We start from the raw sequence: 19,776 nt of genomic DNA, 5'->3' as shown, positions 1-19,776 counted from the left end.
TAGGGTTATTTTGAGAAGTAAATAAGGTAATACATATTCAAAAATGCAGAACAGTACCTGGTGAATATTAAATGCTTAACCAATGACGGCTATTATAACCAACACTTCTCCGGACGATAAGATCTTCCCACGGTCAGTGGTTCCCCCACTAATGTGGTGCCACACGAATGTTACACATTCTCTCCTTGGGAAATCTGATAATAGTGTATCTCCCTTGTCCAGTAGATGCTGCCCATCCCCCCATGACAATGGTTTCCGTATGGAATTCACCCAAACTGCATAGGTTTTTCGCCATAAAGTTAAATGATTAAAAATGTCAAGGTCAAGACATATTGGAAATATTTGTCTAAATAAAGTTAAAGTGTATGTTTCTTTATCGCAAAACATTTCAGAACCTCTAGCCTGCTAAGTGAATTATAAACCTCCAATGGTATAGGAGAGGGCAGGTGGGAAGAAGAGAACCATGACCCCACCTCTTCCAAGCACAGACCTTATTTCCTTCATGACACCCATTAACTGCTTAAGGGACACTAATGTTCGGCCAGACTGAACTGGGTGACATTTTATTTGGTTTGCCTTAAAATGGTGTTTCTCAAAGGGTGGTCTTTAGATCATCTGCTTATTAAAACACAGTCTTCTGAATTTTATACAAGACCTATAGAATCAGACTCTCCGAAGGAGGAACTGAAGATTCTGCATTTTAACAAGCTCCCCAGGTGCACATTAAATTTTGAGAACCACCGCATTAAAGAAAACACTTTCCTGATTTTGGAATTCTATACATTTGAAATCCTGAATACGAAATTTTTCGCAACAGGAAGAATACTTGTTAACCTCCCAGAAGCCTGTATTTTATTTAATGCAAAGTGGATGCTGTGGGGGTAGATGGTGAGGTTGTTTAATTGAATAAACATTAAAAATTTTTCCCTGTGCTAGATAAAAGGCTCAGATCCTGGCTACAAAATGTTTACAGTCTACACCTAAGAAGAGAACCAGGGACACTCTCAGTTTCTCAGCTGCAGTCACCTGAGCGGTCAAGTTCACATGGGATACAGGGGGCTCATTCTGGGAATCAAAGTAGGGAGTAGAAGAATTAATTTCTCTTCTAAGTGGTTCAGTCACCAATCAACCACCAAGATACTGTTTTGGTTTTTTTGTTTGTTTTGGTTTTGATATCCAGAAAGAAATGCAGTAAAAAACAGGACAAAGAAGTCAGATAAAGCAAAGGAGGAGCGTAGGAAGTAGGGGAGGGGAACCTAATAGCTAGATGAATTATGGGAAGAGGAAGAAAAAAAAAAACCCAACCCTGCTGACTCTGTTCAGTTTAAGGTGAGAAATAACAGGATTAGAATGTCAAATTGCTGAGAGTTGCAGACCTGAACCATAAACCTTCTCTAAGCTGTTCAGCTTTTTTCCTCTGCAGTCACTAATTAAATATTGCCTTGAAATAAATAATGAAATGAAATGAAATGAAATGAAATAAAATAAAATAAAATAAAATAAAATAAAATAAAATAAAATAAAATAAAATAAAATAAAATAAAATAAAATAAAAACAAAAAGCCAAAGGCTTTTTTTGAGTCAAATAGAAAGCCTGTCATTAGCCTGTGATGGAGATGGGTCCCTGGCTGACCTACACTAGGAGCCAAAAGTGGAGGAATCTACGGGAGGGACATCAAGCTAATAGAGAGCTTGTCTCCATCTTAAACTTTTCATGATCACTTTCTAGTTCACACGCAACTTCTGTAGTATCGTATTTTCATATGTAATCTCATTGTCCTAAATGGCAGTAACGGGGACTATGTGGGCGTCCCCTTTTAGTGTGACCAGAGGATGCTAAAGGCTGCTATCAGGAGTCCGAAAAGCATCCGTGGGTCCAGCAGGAGAAATGACCAGGCAAATTTCACCAGATCAGGGTGGCTGAACAATTCAGTGTCCCTTGCACTATTCTCCCTGTTTTGTCCAGATAATATCTTTAAAAACTGTTCACCTTCTTGCACATACAGCTTGCTCTTCAGGTAGGTTCCTAAGTCTGTCTGCTCTTGCTCGCTTCATGAAAACACAGTGTGTGTTCCAAGCTTGGTGGTTGGTATCTTTATGATAAAATATCTGACTCTAGCACCTGAGGCCACAAGGAGTCCATTTGTCATTTCACTCTCCTCTCCTGTGTGGAACGGGTCTGCCACCAAATAAGGATTTAACCGACTAAAGCCCTAACAGAGATATCACCGGCCCTGTGTTCTTTGGTTGTTTGCCTGAGCAAAATCTATCATTACTCTATATGCATACGGCATGTGTCAACTGTTTTAAAATTAGCCAATTTTCCTAAGCATAAAAATGGATTTTTGTCATATCACATGAACCATATATCACAGAAACAAACCAGTTTTTGTTGTGCCTTTTTTTTTCTTTTCAAAATGCATTAAGTCTTTTTAAGTCACTGCCAAATCCATTTTGCTCACTGCATTTGTGAGATACATTTAAAGAAACCAAGCAGAGACAAAAAAAAAAAAAAAAAAAAAAAAAAGACCGAGACAAACCCAAAAACTCCATGCAGTGCTGTCACCTGGAAAGAAATCTAGTTCATTACCAAACCGACCACACCTAGGAGGCTGCACTGCTTCACCTGCTTTTAACTAATAAATAGGACCTTTGTATGCTGCCCTGCACTGAAAGTTTGGGATAGGGCAAAAATGGTAAAAACAAAAACAACATGGTTAGGAAAAAGAGCTGTCGTTTACTGAGTACTCTGCATGCACCGAACATTACAGGAAGTGCTAATTCTCCATCATTTCATTTCAGACTCAAAATAATCCTGTGACACGAGTTTTACTGCATCCATTTTACAGATGTGGGAACTGAGGCTTGTGTGGTTACCTTGGCACAGTGCAGAGCTAACACATAGCAGAGCCTGCCAGACATGTGAACCCAAGTGAATCATCCCGGGGCCAGAATCTCTAGATGCCTAGATCATCTCACATGTGAGTGAAAGCCCATCAGACTCCCAGAGTCGTAATAATGAGACATGGGGAGGCCGTCTATGGCAACTCCTGCATTCCAGACTTCTCCTAATGAAGGCTACATGGGCGTCGGGGTGGATTCTGCCGCCTCGGGTTTCTCTCAGTCCCCACTCAGCTGTGGGAGAGGAGGCAGGAGAGACAGGGTCTCCTGTGTGTGCCCATCACCAGCGCCAAGCCCTGCTTTTAAGGACTGTGAGTGAGAGCAGGCCTTCTTTGGGCATAACGCCCCCAACATCGCGAAGATTAGGAGTAATGCAGCATAGGTCCTGAACAGGCAGCTGTCTGTATGGCTCCCTCTGAGGGGCCTACAAATTCCTCTCAAAAGGGAAAAAACACCAGTCTCCTACTTGGGTTAAAATATGTGAATTTGTCTTCAGAAGTGCTCGAGTGTTAATTGAGAGGGCAGCACATTGCATCATTATTAGTCATTAATACTTCAGGACAAATTAGTTGATCAGGTTACTGAGAGGCGTGGAGGCCCTGAGGGAAAGACATCATTTTGATGGAGGCGGTGGGGAGTTGCCCGGGGGGCTGACGGGGCTGCTGCAGGGGCTAAGAAGCTGGCAGCAGCAGCCACTGGCATTGGAAGGGACAATGGGTGGGGGCAGGGAGGGGGAGGGTCGCCAGTACTGCTGCTACCACCCCCACCCCATCCCACACACAACCGCCCTCCGACCCGCCCTTGTCCCTTGGGAGACTACGGGCTTGCACTTCCAGGCACGGGTCTTGAGAAAGGTACTAGCCACGGCAGGCTCCCGGCAAGGCTCCCCGCCTGCACCTCTGCAACCGGGGGGCTTGTAATGCAGCCTTTTGCCTCTAGGGGTCTCCAGTGCCCCGAGGCTTCGGGAGGATGTTGACCTTGCTCCGTTATCCCGCAGGGCTCAGATCCCAAAGGACAAAGATCGCGGAAAGGGAAAGAGGCGCGTGCAGGGAGCCCCCAGGACCCCATTCCCCGCCGGAAGGCTGCTCACCCATCTCCCCTGCTCCTGCCTGATGGCTTATTTATAGCACATGCTAAATGGCTGAACACCAGTGAGGGGGAGGCAGAAATTAACCGCCCCCGCATTCCTTACTGAGTGCCTAAGCATTTCCATACCTCTAAGGGTATTCCAAGGACTTCCTTCCACAACCCCACCCCACACTCTCCCAGTAAGCCCCATCTCCAGGCTACCAGACCTCAGCTGAGCAGGAATCCCCCACACTTCCTCAGCCCAGCAGCCTGGTGCCCAGGACACTCGCTGCCTCCTGATCACCAAGGTCTTGCCACTGAGGCTGGATGGACCCTGATGGCCAGTCCCTCCCTGAGGTTAGGGATGAGGACGGCAAGGGGCTGTGAGGGAGGACCTCCGCCTGGGTCCCAGGAGACCTCAGTGCACTAGAAAGCAGAGTCATTGGAGGTCAGAGGGTCCAGAGAGAGTTTTTCTGTAAAATCTCACCACTGAGGAGTATTGGGAAAAGTAAAACACAAACAAAAGACCAAAAAACCAAACAACAACGACGACAAAAAAAAAAACCAAAAACAAAACAAAACCAAAAAAAAACGCTGACAGAGAGAGGCAGTATCACTCCTGATCCATGCTCGCAGAGGCTACAGGTTTGTGGCTATACTCTGGCTTTCTAATCCATCCTATGACTTGAGTTTGAAGCCCCACTCCACAACTCACTAGCTGTGAGATCTTGGATAGTTGACTTAACCTCTCTGTACTTATTTCTTCTCATCTGCCAAATGGGAATAATATCTACTTTGTAGGGATTTGTTAAACTGAACTTACGGCCAGTGATACCGTGACTAGCACTGTGCCTGACTCAAAGCAGACATTTTATTTCTACGCGTCGAATTTTATGCACCCTCAATCCAGAACAAGAATGAACAACAGTCATTAGTCAATTCACAGGTGTGTGGGGGCTGCTGAGAGTTTCCTATTTTAAAATCAATTTCAATATGTCACCCATTATTTTACATGAATCGCCAAGTCTTGCTTTTTAAAGGAATTCTGTAGTGCAGTGGTTTGCAGCGTACCATGAACAGACTTTAGGTTCCAAGGAGGTTCCTCAAGGACTACATGCAGACGAGAAAAGACAAGTGACAGGTGACAGGTGGGGGAGCTCCAGGTCCCCAGACCTGCTCCAGTCAGGGAAGTCTACTCTTATCTGCTTCATCTATTGGGGTTCTGGGTAAGGGTTTATTTGATTAGACTCGTCTCCTTCTTTAAAGGTTAAAAACCACTGCTAATATGTCCTTGCATAATTCAGGGAAAACTTCTCCTCCAAGCCTAGGGACTCGATTCATTTTATTTGTTTTAAAATTGCCTGCTCTTTTGAAAATGGAACGACGCCTGTATTCAGAAACACAGGTACTTGAAATATTCAGCCCGCACATACAAAATACCCCCGATGTGTAAGGCATTGCACTTGAAACTTGGCAGCATTTTTGAACATGTAGTAACTCTCTTGGCTTGCCCCACAAATCCCCTAAGGGTTTAACAGTGCTTCCAGTCCACTCCTGACTGATTTAGCCCAGACCTTGGAACAGATACCCTTACCTTGACCACAAATGTGCCCTTTCCCCCGGACACGACCTAAGACCGTGATCACTTTGCAAAGCCCAATGTGGAAGAGCATGAGCTCTGGGACCTGACAGACCTGGGTTCAAAACTAGGCTCTGCCACTTCCAAATGGTGTGACCTTGGATTAGCTCTTTAATCTCTCTGAACCTTAATGTCCTCATCTACAAACAGAAGAGAACAACTCTTCTCAGAGGGGTGTAGGATGATTAAATGAGACAATGCCTGGAAAGCACTTAGCATGCTGCCTGGCATACGGTACTATTGCCCGGAAGTTCCTGACTCACTGGCATCTAACAGCATATACTACCTGACTCCCACTGACCGCAGCTAAATGCCATCATTGCTCTCCACGAAAGTCAAAGTCTGATGAGCTTTAATACTTCAGGACACGAACACAGTAGCTGCCATTTTTGAGTGCCCATTGTGTAGCAGACACTTTGCTGGTATTTTTCAATCCTCTTCAATCATCACGATACTTGTGCAGATAAGGGGTTACTGTCTCCACTGCACTAGATGGGGATACTGAAGCTCAGAGGGGTTATGAAATGTATCTGAGCTCAAACAGCTAGTGAGTGGCCAAGATTACATTGAGGCCCAAGTTTGCCTGACCCAGAAATCAGGGGCCTTTCCTCCCCACCTTGCTGACCCTTGGAGCTTTCCTGTGCAAAAGGTAGAGGGCATGGTGCAGGGGTCAAGAGCCCTGGGTCTCAATGGCAACTCCTCTGTTCTTTGTCCTCCTTAGTTTTCAGTCTGTAAACAGGAATGATATTTACTTCATAAAGGCAGTAATAAAAATTAGGGACACTGGATGGCTCGGTCAGCTAAGCGTCTCTTGGTTTCTGCTCAGGTTTGTGAGTTCAAGCCCCGCATCAGGCTCTGCACTGTCAGTGAGGAGCCTGCTTGGGATTCTCTCTCTCTCCCTCTCTCTCTGCCCTTCCCCCACTCGCTCTCTCAAAATAAATAAATTAAAAAAATTAAATACAACAATATAAGTAAAAACAAGCCTGGTACAATGTTTGTCATAAAGTAGGCTTTGGGGGGCGCCTGGGTGGCACAGTCAGTTAAGCGTCCGACTTCAGCCAGGTCACGATCTTGCGGTCCGTGAGTTCGAGCCCCGCGTCAGGCTCTGGGCTGATGGCTCAGAGCCTGGAGCCTGTTTCCGATTCTGTGTCTCCCTCTCTCTCTGCCCCTCCCCCGTTCATGCTCTGTCTCTCTCTGTCCAAAAATAAAAAAAACATAAAATAAAATAAAGTAGGCTTTGGATGCACATTAAATAGGTATGAACTTGCCCCACCAATTTTTTTAGCCTTATTATGAGAAATATTCATAGAGAAGATATATGTGTATATATGTGTATATATGTAGTGTGTTGTATATAAATATATATGTGTGTTTGTGTATATACGTGTGTATACATGTACGTGTGTATATACATAAAACACATATGAAAAACTGTAACACAAACTACCACCCAGGTGAGGAAACAGAGCACCCCCCACCCTGCATGCCCCTCCCTGATCCAATTCCCTTTTCTCCCGCCAGTCCAAGTCACTTCTCGTCTTGTTAAAAAATAATTTTCTTTTCCCCTTTTGCTCATGCCTCTGGGTTGTCTCCAGCCTTTTCGCTGTGCCTGTGCCTGTCACTTCACTAAGGTTCTGAGTGATACGTCATTCACAGGAGAGAAGTGAAATAAAGTGGTTCAGCAGAGCGGGGATGCGTGTGTGTGTGTGTGTGTGTGTGTGTGTGTGTGTGTGTGTCCCTGCACCTTCTACCTTTCTGGGGAGCAGCAAACCAGATGCCTTGTGAGATATGTTTTAAACCAAAAGAACAGAAGGGACAGGTGGACTGATGGCAGAGGTTTGGGGAACAGTTGGACAATTTGTCGCTCCCCAGGACCACTCAGGACTGAGTGCCTACCACCAGCAGTGGACATCACAGCAGCTAGAGCCTGGATTACAAACAGCATACAACTTCTCTTCTCCTGATCCTTCCCCACCCTGGAATTTCTACCTTCCTCAATTGACAATCAGGTTTCAATTTAAATGTGTTCCCTCCTTGGGGCTCTGGGTGGCTCAGTCGGTTGAACGTCCGACTTCGGCTCACGTCATGATCTCGTGGTTTGTGAGTTTGAGCCCCGTGTCGGGCTCTGTGCTGACAGCTCGGAGCCTGCTTGGGATTCTGTGTCTCCCTCTCTCTCTGCCCCTCCCCCACTCATGCTCTGTCTCCCTCTCTCTCTCTCAAAAATAAACATTAAAAAAATAATAAAAAATGTTCCCTCCTTGAAGAGACCCTCCCTGACCACCACCTCACTCACTCTAATACTCCATTTTAATAATCTTCATTACCAACACATGAAATGATCTCATTTATTTGTTTATATGTCTATTTTTTCTGGATACCATAGTAAGAAACAATATAGGTTCAGAATCGAAACTGGGTTAGAACACGAAATACCCCCTTTACTAACTGTGTGACCTTGGACGAATTGTTTAACCTCGCTGGGCCTCCAAGTCATCATCTATGAAATGGGAATGTAGGACTTATCGAAATGAGAATTATAGGATCCTTAGGTGAAGTAAACGAGTTAATGTATGTCAAGCTTTCAGCAATGCCTGACACATAAGTGCTATTCAACTGTTAGCTATTATCAGCGATCTTAATAATAATCATTATTACGATTCTTACCCTATCTTCCCCCTGGAAGGTGAGCAACTTGCTGGCAGAGATTTTGTCTGTTGTTCTCTGTGGAATCCCCAGTGCCTAAGAAGAATACGTGGCACATATACCTAATAATACACTAAATAAATATTTTCTGAGAAATACGTCTTTGAAAGCCAATCCCAACCATACCTTTAAGTGCAGGAGATGGCCACATAAACAACTCATGATAGTGCGGTGGGTACAGCACAAAAAGACAGGCTGAGTGAAATGTGTCCAAGTACAGAAGAGGAGGGAATTAATTCTTTCTCAGAATCTCAGGGAGGTGTTCACAGAAGAGATCACCTTGACACAGTCTTGAAGGTCTGAAACCCTGGAGAAGCAGGACAGGTCAGGAGCCGGTCCTGCAGGAGAACCACAGCTACACCTAACGGTCCTGTCTGTCGTTTCAGGCGGCTGGAGTGCTAAGCGGGGCGTGGACAGAGGCATGGGGAGACTGCTAGGCTGGCTTGTGAAGTATCTCCTGTTTGTCATGTGAAGACATTTAGGGTCTTACCCTGACTGTAGTGGGGATCACTGGAGGATTACAATAAGGGGAGAAGCGTACTCAAGTTTACCATCTTGAAAGTTTGCCCTAGCTGTAGGGAGGAGACTGGACTGGCTAGGCTTTAAGAGACGAAACAGGGAGACAGAGCATTGGGAAACTCCAAATGAGAAGGAATGAGAGCCTGACAAAAGAGTGGGGGGTGGAGGGAAGGGAGGCTTTGAGAAACCAGTAGGAGGTAGACCTTGTCAGGCCTCTGGGATTGATTGGATGTGGGTGGCTTTGTGAGAGGAAGTAGAACCCAGGACAACCTGTATTTCTTAATTATGCCTCTGGGGGTTTGGGTGAGCCTTTAGCCAAAGCAGGGAATTCAGAGAGGGGACTCATTTCATGTGTGAAATTTGTACATAGTGAGTTCACCTTTGGACATTTTAATCTTGGCAATATCAAAGCGAAGACCTTTGGTAGGAAAGGAGGTTGACATGTGTTGAGCATCAACCATGTTCCTGGAACTGTGTTTGGAACCTTATGTAATTTGTCCTGTCTAACATTTAGAACAACACTTTGAGAGATGCAGCATTATTACTTTTTATTTTCTAGATGATGAAACGGAGGCTCGGAGAGGTAATAAGCCCTACTTTACATGGTTAACCATGAAGAACAGTTAGTAGACCAGTTTGACTAAGCAAGACTGAATGAAGTGCATACAAGAGAAGGATTAGAAAGTAAAGTAATAAAGGTAGTTTGGGGACAGATCGTGGAAAACTTTGAAAGGAAAATCAGAGAATTGGGTGAGAGAAAGCTTGGAAAATACTTCGTAAACTATAAAATGCTGAGCAATTTGTGGAGTTCGAGTTGTCGCCAAACCACACTGCAATTAAAAATAATAAAATAATAACAACGAAGGGCGCCCGGGTGGCTCAGTCGGTTGAGCATCCGACTTCAGCTCGGGTCATGATCTCACAGTTCGTGGGTTCGAGCCCCGCGTCGGGCTCTGTGCTGACAGCTCGGAGCCTGGAGCCTGCTTGGGATTCTGTGTCTCCCTCTCTCTCTGTCCCTCTCCCACTCATGGTGTCTCTCAAAAATAAATAAAAATGTTAAAAAAGAACAATGATAACAATGAGTGAATTATAACGTTTAAATCTGTAATTATTAAACAAAATTCAATCATGATGCCTTCCCCCTCAGTCTTCTTACTGATAGGTCCACAAAAGAATATTGAACACACAGCAGTGACCCTTCTCTCTCCCTACCACACGAGCAACATATCTGGTTTGAAGGAAAATTCTCCCAAGGAAAGATGATAACGTGGTAGAGATGAGAAGAAAGACGGAGATATGAAAAGCAAACACGCCTAGCTGGTCCCAGCTGCTGTGTCCTCACACTTTGGGGTGAAACCCTCAAGATAATCTCCGTGGTTATTTCCACTGTCAGGCTGAAACTCAAAAACATTAGGATAAAATGACCAGGTCTGTCATCTGTGAGTTGTTTGAATGTCAAATGAGGGCTGCAGTGCTCTGTAAATGCTTTGGGTGGGCTGAATCATAGTCGATGAGGTGCCCCTCAAATGTAAATCAAAGGAAGCCGCGTGTGTCCTCCTCGACTCTCGATTTCAGAAATACACACCCCGAGGCCCTCTGGGCTGCTTGGCATCGCTCCCTCCACGTTCTTTCTCTTCATGTCTCTGGCTCCTCTAATCTCACGCCTCTGTCCTTTGTCTACATTACCTGACACTACTCTACGGCCCCTGGACCAGCACCGTCCAAAAGAAATGCGATGTGAGCCACATACACAATCTCAACTCTTCTCGTAGCCACATGAAGAAGCACAAAGAATGGGGGTGAACCTAATCTCAATAAATTTTACTTAACCCCAGCTATCTAGAAGATTATCATCTTAGCAGGTAATCAATATTAAAAATTAGTGATGAGACACTTTGCATTCTTTCTTTTAAACCGTGTTTTCAAAATTCAGTATGCACTTTATACTCACAGCACGCATTTCAGGTGCTCGAGAGCCACATGTGGCTCGTGGCTACTGTATGAGGAGCACAGCGCAGATTAGAACTCAGTCTTGTGAGGTGTGAAATTGCCCATTCCCTTGCTCAACCCTGCATTCCAGACATATCTGCATTCCACAAGGGTTCCAGGAAAAGGGATGATAGAACTGGGTGTTGAAGACTCCATGCTGTAATGACGTTACTCAAGTTTATCTCTGTCTGCGTGGCAGAGTAAAGATCTCAAAAGAGATCAACCAGCATTCTCATTGGCCAGATGATTCCCTACCCACCGCAGCCCCCAGTCTGAAGCATAGCTGAGTGGCCTCTCTTCACTTCCAAAGAGAAAAGCCTTTAACCCCACAACCACTCCCCACACACCCATGGGCCTGGACCTCTGCCTTGGTCCCCGACATGGCATGGATACTTCTTGAACAGAAAAGAAAAAGGCATCAGACCCACTGTCCAGCTGCCTGATCACTGAACACAGAAAACAAAGGCGACAGGGAGGCCTAAGGGAAGATTTTAAACAGAAAGTAAACATCCTTTAGGACTGTCCTCAGACAGTCCCTTTGGGGCTAAGGGATCCCACAAACTAAGTTCTGGGGATTTTCCTCTTGACCTGAGGGCAATTATGGTGTGACTTTAGGTAGGTCAGTCTACTCTCAGTGCCTGTTAGGAACTGCCTCCATCTTGGAATGGGGCCACCCAAGCAACAAGTGACATGCAGGGTGAATAGATGTCTCAAGCCAAGTGGAGACCAATGAATAGTGTGGTTGTTCTCTCGCAGAACCTATGGTTTGCCTTGACCTTTACTCTAGGAGACAAGGCTCGCTGCTGGAGCAAACTGTGTGGCTGACTGGTCACAGCCATCTCCTGGCCGTCTGCAGCCCATGGCCCTTCCTTGAAGCTGCCCAGGCTGGCAGCCTGCCTGGTTCCCTCTCCTGCTCGGCTGAGCAGCACAGCACCCGGTACAGCTGCAGGCGGTTCTGTGCCCCACCCTCCTGCTTTCTGTGGCCTCCTCCTTTGTGACGGCTACAGCATATGTTTTATTAAAAGGGAAAGAGGAGGGAAGGCAAGAGGTTATGCACATGGGTGTGCTCAAGAATCTTAAGATTGAAGATCTTCTGCTCAATGCTAAATGCCTAAGGGCTTTGGCATTTTGCCAGTTTCAACTAAACCCCAATAGGGACATCTGGGTGGGGAAATCGGAAATGGAGGAAAATCGAGACTCTCTCTTAGGAGATTCTGTTTCTAAACCACGAGGAAATTTCTCTCATGTTTTCTTGAAATTTGCCTGATTCTTCCCCAATATCTTCAACCGAAAATTTTGATACAATGGTGATAAGGTCCCTGACCTTGAGCATTATTTTTCTCATCATGTATGGTTAGACTTGAGGGTGGTTGGAAGGCTAGGTAATTTTCAACGCCTAATGAGGTATCCAAGGTCTGAGAGTAGCTTCCTCTAGGCCAATAGATGCTTTAAGTAATTAACTCAGGTGTATGGTATTTCCAGGACCCAAGGGAGAAATAACCCAGGGTAAACCCCAAAGAAACATGCAAGCCTCGAAATTTCCAGCATTCTAACTATGCCTCAGTTGGCATCTCTGTCAGCTGGAATCCTTTCTCCATTTCTTCCTCTCCAAGCAAATCCCACCCCGTCCCCCATGGCACAACTCAGATTCTCCTTCCTCGGAATACTGATAGCTCTCGTTATCTGTACAAATCAATCATGGATTAATTAGGTCAGCCTCATGAATCTCTTGTATTGAACTGCTGTTGAGAATGTATATTGTCGTTTATCTTTTTCCCAGATGTGGCCTCTTTTCCTAACTAGACTGTAAGATCACTGAGGGCCAAGGCAAGGTCTTCTAAGACTTTTATCCCTCGCAGCGCTTAGGTCAGGGCTGGAGGCAAAGCCCTACGTCACTGCCACTTTCTATTCCTGTGAAGCACAGAGCAATCGAATGAAATCTCAGTTACCGAGATGAAACCATTCCTTAGGAGAAGTCGGGGGAGTCTGGGGTAGGTCCAGGAGGGCTAAGCCCCAGACCCCATTCCATGGGACCCCAAGTAAAGCAGTTCATCCTTCCAAGGTTCTCGGCCCTTGCTTTTCCAAGAAGGAAAGCTCCACTTCTTAGGGTCATCAAAGATAAGTGAGACAATCAGCTGTGCGAGGCTTAATTAGATGAGCTCCCTGAAATGCTCTCGGCCCATTGGAAAAGGATGCCACTGTAAAACGGATACAAGCTCTTCTTATTTAAGAGAAAGAGTTGAATCGCCAAAAATACACTGCACAGTGGGGAAAACAAAACACTAACCAGGAAACCTCGACACTAAGCATCCCCGTCAGCAGAAAGTGCCCACGCAGCTGTCTCAAGTCCCTCCAGATTACCTCTTGTTTGTGAGCTAGGGAGGGATTCTGGAGCACCGTCTCAGAAGGGATCTCTTATGTGGTGCTCCCCGGTGGCCAGCCTGTGCCTTGGGAAAGGCGATCAGAAGGAGTTGATGACGCAGGGATGTTCTGTGCCCTCTGGCCTTGCTCAGTAAACAACCTGTCAGTAGGGCCAGAGGGGAACGCCCAGAGGATGATCTGCCCCCATCCTTGAGCCTGGGCCAGTGCTGGTAGAGCACCCTCCCCAGTCCTTCCTTCCTCTCCTCCTTCCTGGTGCCCACACTGCAGTGCACATCACTCCATTCTGGGAGACAAAGCCAGCCCCATTTTTGGAGAGGAGGGAGAAGAAAGAGTCAAGGATGATTCTGTCTTCTCCATGGCTGCTGCCCAGCTGTAAAGCCCTTTGGATCCAGTCCCCACCGCACCCCCCCCCCCCGCCCCCAGCAGGGAAGACCGGGGTCTGACATTTGCTTCCTTTCCCTCAAACATTTCATAGCATCTATGCTCTGCGCCTACCAGATCTCATCCCTCCTGAAAGAAGCAAAGCATGCATCCTTCCCCAGAGTGAGCAGCAGCTATGATATTGCTAAGATTTCAGGATCACTGTGGCAGCCTTGCTTGGTCATGTCTCCAGTGCTGCAAAGCAACTTATTGGGAGTGAGAGGGAACTCCGGAGGGTCCTGCTTCAAACAAATAACATACACACAACTGTGTGAAATCAAGAGGGAAAACACACCAACTCCAGCATCACTCTGCTGTTGCCTGATGTCAGCAGACTGCCCCCCAGGGGATTCTGTAAAATACTTTAGCTGCTCGGTTAATACTGGCATTATATGCATCCTAGAGAACATGGTCAGAAAGAGTGTCCCCTCCACACGCACATGTCTGGACAAGGACAGAGGCAGAAATGCTTGACTTATGATAAAGCTTTTATCCTCCTTGATTGGTCTACGCGGACATATCATTACTCCTGCTGAATAAGGCCCAGATTATCCAGCCATACACATAGCCTGTTACAATTGCTACCCTTTTAACAAAACATTTGTTCCTGCTCCGGGCACCCAGTTCCCAGGGCTAAGAAGAGCACACACACACAGTTCTTTACAGAGGGGTCTGTTCAATCATGTTACAGTGCATTAGCTTGATTATTAGTTAATATTTGGCTTAGGTCTATATACCCTGGATAAATATGTACCATGCAGAGGGACTGCTTGGTGAGGAGAAAACTCCTCCGGGCTGGAACCACGGCTCCCAAGTTCACGCTCTTACTAGCAAGGAACACTCCAGGCATCTCTCCTAGGCAGAGCTGTGCACGCGTGGTTCTTTGGGCAGCAGCTTGCCTCCTGCATACGGCTGTGAGCACAGGCACACACATAAACACACGCACATACCATAGGCAGCACCAGACTGTGGACCCAGATGATCACAGAACCAGGGACAGGGATCGCTCTATAATCTCAGCCTGCCCCTCCTTCCCAGCACAGCACCGCTCTCTCCCCGTATCTCCAGCGTGCTGCCAGGCTCCACTCAATCGATGGGGCTCTGCCACCACCCTGGGGAGACTATTTGCAACCCACAGGGTTGCACTCTTCAGAAATTTTTTCTTGGCTGCATGTGCCTGGGAGGAAGAAGCTGCTAACCGACATGCCACGGGCTCTAGGAGCATGTGAATCCTTCCAGCTCTAGGAGCGTGTGAATAGATGTACCATGTATCACACCCTCAGCAATTGGGGGCCCTTCCCAAACACAGCGAACAGCCTATACAGTTCAGCCCAGCAGCCGCTGAGCAGGCGAAAGTCCCCGTCATCTTCTGCAATTATCCAGCCCGATTGGATTTTCTGACGCTAATGGGAGTTGCGCTAACTTTGAGGACTTAAACCAGGCAAAAGCAATATAGGTCAGGCAGAGTGCCCAAGCCCTGTGACAGCCATGCAACACCAGGGAGGCAGTAACAGGGCGATCTCCTGCTAAACCCCAAAGTCCACTGCTCAGCTCCACAAGGCAGAAACTAAGAGGTGGGATCATTCCCTCTAACTGCCAGGCACCTGGGCAAGAGGGTGGTAGGAGGGCGAAATGATCCATTTACCAAGGGACACACGGAAGGACAACGAAAAGGGAAGAGAGAAATATTACCAAAACCCTGCACTGTTACCTTGAATCCTTGCAAGAGCCCTCCTTGCTGTATCAGCTGCTCCCCAAACCTCCACCGACTGGGAGGAGACTCCTAAAAGATTCCAGGGTTTTGTGCAACATCTCCAGTGGCAGCTTTCCAAAGTTTTTACTTCATGATTTCTTGTGGCTCTTTCTCATTTGGGGAAACGCGAATGCCTCCCCCTCAGCGTTTGAGAGGGAGCGGATGTCTCTTTTCAAATAATTCTCTTGCTCCCCGCTTTGCTGCTGCCGCCGCCGCCGTTAGACCACTTGCCTGCTGCCTTCCTGCTGAGCAGCGAGGGTCCCCGTCGCCCAAAGCATGTCTGAAGTGGGGCTTCAGCGCCAGGCCGGGGCGCACGCGGGTGGAAGAGGGAAGGAAAGTGCAAAACCCAGCTGGGGGAGTCCCCCGTCCCTCCACGGAAGAGAAACCCAAGATCTTGCTTTCCTTCCAACTCTAAAGAGACTCACCCGCCCGCTCCTTCTCCCGAAATCACTGCCTTGCACCTGGGCGAAGACAGTTCCTCCCGCTCCACTGCTCTGCCGGCCGCCTGCAGACCTGCCCCTGCGCTCGCGCGGTAAGGCAGGTGCACGTCCCTGGGCAAGTGTTAACGGGAGCCTCCGAGCTCAGCGGAGGCGCTGCCGGAGCAGCCGCGAGCAGCTTCCGAGGCAGGTGGATTCCATCCCAGGGCTGCAGCCCAGGCGCGTCCCTGCTCCGACTCCGCGCTCCGTACCTAAGCAGTGTCACCTGCAGACTCAGACACCAGATGAGTGTCTTAAGATAACAATGCTGCCCTGCCAGCCCCTCTCTTTCTTTCTTATGCACGTAGGTTGGCGGCCAATGAGACACAGCGCCACACTCCCCACAGGTGCCCATTGGCTGGGCGGCTGGGCAGGGGGCGGGCTCGGAGTCTCACCGGCTGTCTCCTTTGGTTAGCTGGCAGGCTGGGGTACCAGCTCTGTTAACCCTCCCGGCTTTGCAGCAGGGACTTTTTGGTGTGGGTTACGAAGCCTTGGATAAATTCACGGTTGGCTGGGGAGTTGGAGGGTGTAAGAAGGCCGCCGAACAGGAAGAAGCTGGGAGCTAATTACATTTTCTTCTAATCTTCCTGAGTTACAATAATCATTTGTCCCAGACCATTTTGTTTGCTTGCTTAACTAGAACTCCTAGAGATAGGGACCCATTTGAGCCATTTTCCTTCTAATTTGAGGTTTTATTCAGTTGTTTTGTGCATTTTAGCCTCTTGGTCCTGAATTGCTTAATTAGAAATGAGCCCCCAAGTGAGAAATACTTATCTTACAGTGCGCGCGGGCACAGGCACACACACACACACACACACACACACACACACACACATACACACACACCCAGAGATGTGAGAGAGAGGGGGGGGGAAAAGAGCAGGAACTCAGTAAGAAGAGTAGAGAGAGACTCTGAACAGCTAAATCAAGAAACGTTCTGTCCCCAAAACCAGGATTGTGAAGACAAAGGCAAAGAGGAGAACTTCAGGTTTCTGGGAAGAGATTAAAGGGGAAAAATGTCCTGCTTCCAAAAAAAGAGAATTGTTTTGCCTTTGGTGCTCTCCTTCTGTGTGTCTCTTTTTGCTTCAGTGTGTGTCAGGAAGAGGGACTGTTGATCTCCATTTGGTTTTTAAAGGAAGACTAAAGAAATCAGAACAGGACCAGCCTTGTTTCTGTGAAGCAGGTGCTGTTGCTGAGCCTGTGAATTGGGTTGGGGGGGGGGGGGAGGGAGAAAAGGCAAGACTAAAGAAAAAAAATTATTAACTTTGGATCAAAGAGTGTGAAATATATTCTTGATGTCCTAATGGGGATGCACAGCTGATTTATGTCCAGCTAACTAACATACTCCACTAAATTTTGGCAAGAGCATGGGAGAGTAATTGTTAAAGAAAAATCCAATTCAACAGAAGAGCTAGGGGCTGGAGCTGGCAAAGGAATTTGGGGAGTTCACACCAAGTCTTGTGGTGGGGAAAATAGGGAGAGAGAAAAAAAACACATAGAAAGGGAGACAAGTGTTTTGATTTAGCTTCCTTGAATAAAGAGCGACATCAAAGATTATTTTGTAAAAAACTAGAAAAAAAGTAAAAGAAAGCAGAGGTTTAATGAATGCCCAAGTAGTATACATCAGGATTAGCTAAAAAGCATCAAGGAGCCAGATGTTCTGAATGAATGGGGAAAAATTAGAACTATTTCTCATATGGTCCCCCCCTTAGCCCCACCCATCCATCACTTTCACCTCCTCTGTATCTTATTATACAGGTTTGACCTTCCTTCTTCTTACTGTAGGTATGGAGTTCTAAGCCATGTTAAAAAAATTAATGAGGTATAATATACATTAAAAACTCCACAAGTGTAGAGTTTGATGAATTTTTGCCTATATATGCATCCACAATGACTACCTACATCATTTCCAGCACCCCGGAAGCTTGTCTGCACTTCTCAGTCAAAATCCCCCTCACCCCCAGAGATAATCGCTATTTTAACTTCCATCATCAAAGACTGATGGCTAAGTTTTCTTGAATTTCATAAATATAGAATCTGCATGTATGCCTACTTTTGTGTCTGATTTCTTTTGCTTATCATTATGTCTGTGAGACTCATCCGTGTGTCTGCTTGTGTATTTTCTATTGTTGTATAGTATTCCATTGTGTGACTATAAGCCATGTATTTATTTTCCTAATGACACATTTTTTGATTCCCCTTTTTTTTTGATTATTAAAAGTAAACCTGCTATGAATGTTCACGTATATTTCTTTTGGTGAACACATGCAGTCATTTACCCTTGGTATACACCAAGAGTGTAAATCACTTCTTTTGCTTTTGGCTACTACAAGGGAGACCATTTCATGAAGGAGATTCTGAAGCTTACTTTCTATCTGCACTAATTGAATAAAGAAATAAGGTCAAAGGCTATCACACTACTGAACACTAACTAAAATGCCTAAAATGTGTCAGATCCTTTCCATACATTTAGCCTCATTTTCTTCTCACTACTCTAAAAAGTATGTATGTTTCTATTTTGCAAACAGGAATATCCAATGCAAGGCATTATGTTAGGAAGTGGCCCTCGGCCTTGTAAGGTGGAGAGTACATGCATGTAAATGCTCTCTGTGACGAGCTATGTGAGACAAGAATGTGGTAGAAGGACCCACTACATAGATGAGGCTGGAGATTGGTCTGTGGAGATGAGACACGACCTGGAGAACACAGAGCAGTGCATCCCAGTTGGACCAAATGGCATGGGAGGACTGGAAATGGAAAACAGGCTTTAATTTGATTGGAATGCAATGCATATGTGTATTGTCAGGGGAGAGGGGGTAGATTAGACATTAACAGAACCTGCTATTGAATACATCTTGGTGAATATAAGTATTTGCACTTATCTGTGGCTTGTATTACTTGTGGACTCCATTTCACTGATGGGGACACAGAAGGTAAGAATGGTCCAATCTCAGGGTGCCTGGGTGGCTCAGGTGGTTAAGCATGGACTTTGGCCTAGGTCATGATCTTGCCCTTCTAGAGTGTGAGTCCCACATAGGGCTCTGTGCTGACAGCTCAAAGCCTGGAGCCTATTTCAGATTCTGTGTCTCCCCCTCTCTGTCTGGTCCTCCCGCCCCCCCCCCCCCCCGCCCCGGCCCTCTCAAAAATAAATAAACATTAAAAAAAAAGAATGGCCCAATCTCACTTCCAAATAAGCAAATTACAGACTCTAGACTTGAATCCCAACCTGTTGTTTCACTACATCATGTTGCCTGTACACGAAGGTAATGATTGAGATGCTTACAAGTTTCTCCCAGTTCCATTTAAATGTAAAACATCACAGGATACAGATGGTCTAGCTTTTGTGAACTTCAACCTTTCCCCTATCTCTAGGTATTTAATTCTCTAAGAAGAGGCCATGTGACATTGTATCTATGTTTACAGGAATCCTGTGCCCTGAAAAAAATCTGACCTCAATTTATTTGTACAGTTCTTTTGTCTGATCTTTCCATAAAGAAAGACAAGAGGTCTATAAAGGCTTGAGTCAACAACTTCCAACTATTTCCAATTCAATACTCATTTTTTCAATGACCATTTAGTCTACACACTTTTTCTTGTAAATGTGAGTAGGAAACCGTGTAAAAATGACTGTAGATAGGCAAAGAATACTAGATATTGACTTATTAGAAAATCAACCCAAAACGGTTCACATGGGGTTTCTAAAGTGACTCGACACTTTAGAAAATTAGAAAAAAAAAAGATTTCAAAGTAATAGACTACATGCTACTTAAAAGCAGGAGTATTTTTCCTCTAGAATCCGTCTGTGCCTAGCCTAATGCCCAGCATATGGTAGGTACCTAAATGTTTACTGAATGAATTACTGTGATATGATAATCCATGGGTGCACCTAAATGTAATGTAACTGTGTTGTGGAAAGAGCATTAGGC

The 19,776-nt window shown here is 45.9% G+C and overlaps 1 protein-coding gene across 2 annotated transcripts in view; it reads right to left on the bottom strand.

Moving 5' to 3' along the window:
• Nucleotides 1-16,119, bottom strand: part of BRINP2 (BMP/retinoic acid inducible neural specific 2) — a 121,256-nt gene extending 105,137 nt beyond the window's left edge. For both annotated transcript variants that reach the window (XM_043568744.1, XM_043568745.1), the window contains exon 1: nucleotides 15,333-16,119. The gene's annotated coding sequence lies outside the window, so the exon portion shown is untranslated. The remainder of the gene's footprint in view (nucleotides 1-15,332) is intronic.
• Nucleotides 16,120-19,776: the final 3,657 nt, after the last annotated feature.

Source organism: Prionailurus bengalensis, chromosome E4 (genome assembly GCF_016509475.1).
Source record: "Prionailurus bengalensis isolate Pbe53 chromosome E4, Fcat_Pben_1.1_paternal_pri, whole genome shotgun sequence".
Classification (NCBI taxonomy): Eukaryota; Metazoa; Chordata; class Mammalia; order Carnivora; family Felidae; genus Prionailurus; species Prionailurus bengalensis.
This window is presented reverse-complemented; position numbering and strand designations above follow the sequence as displayed.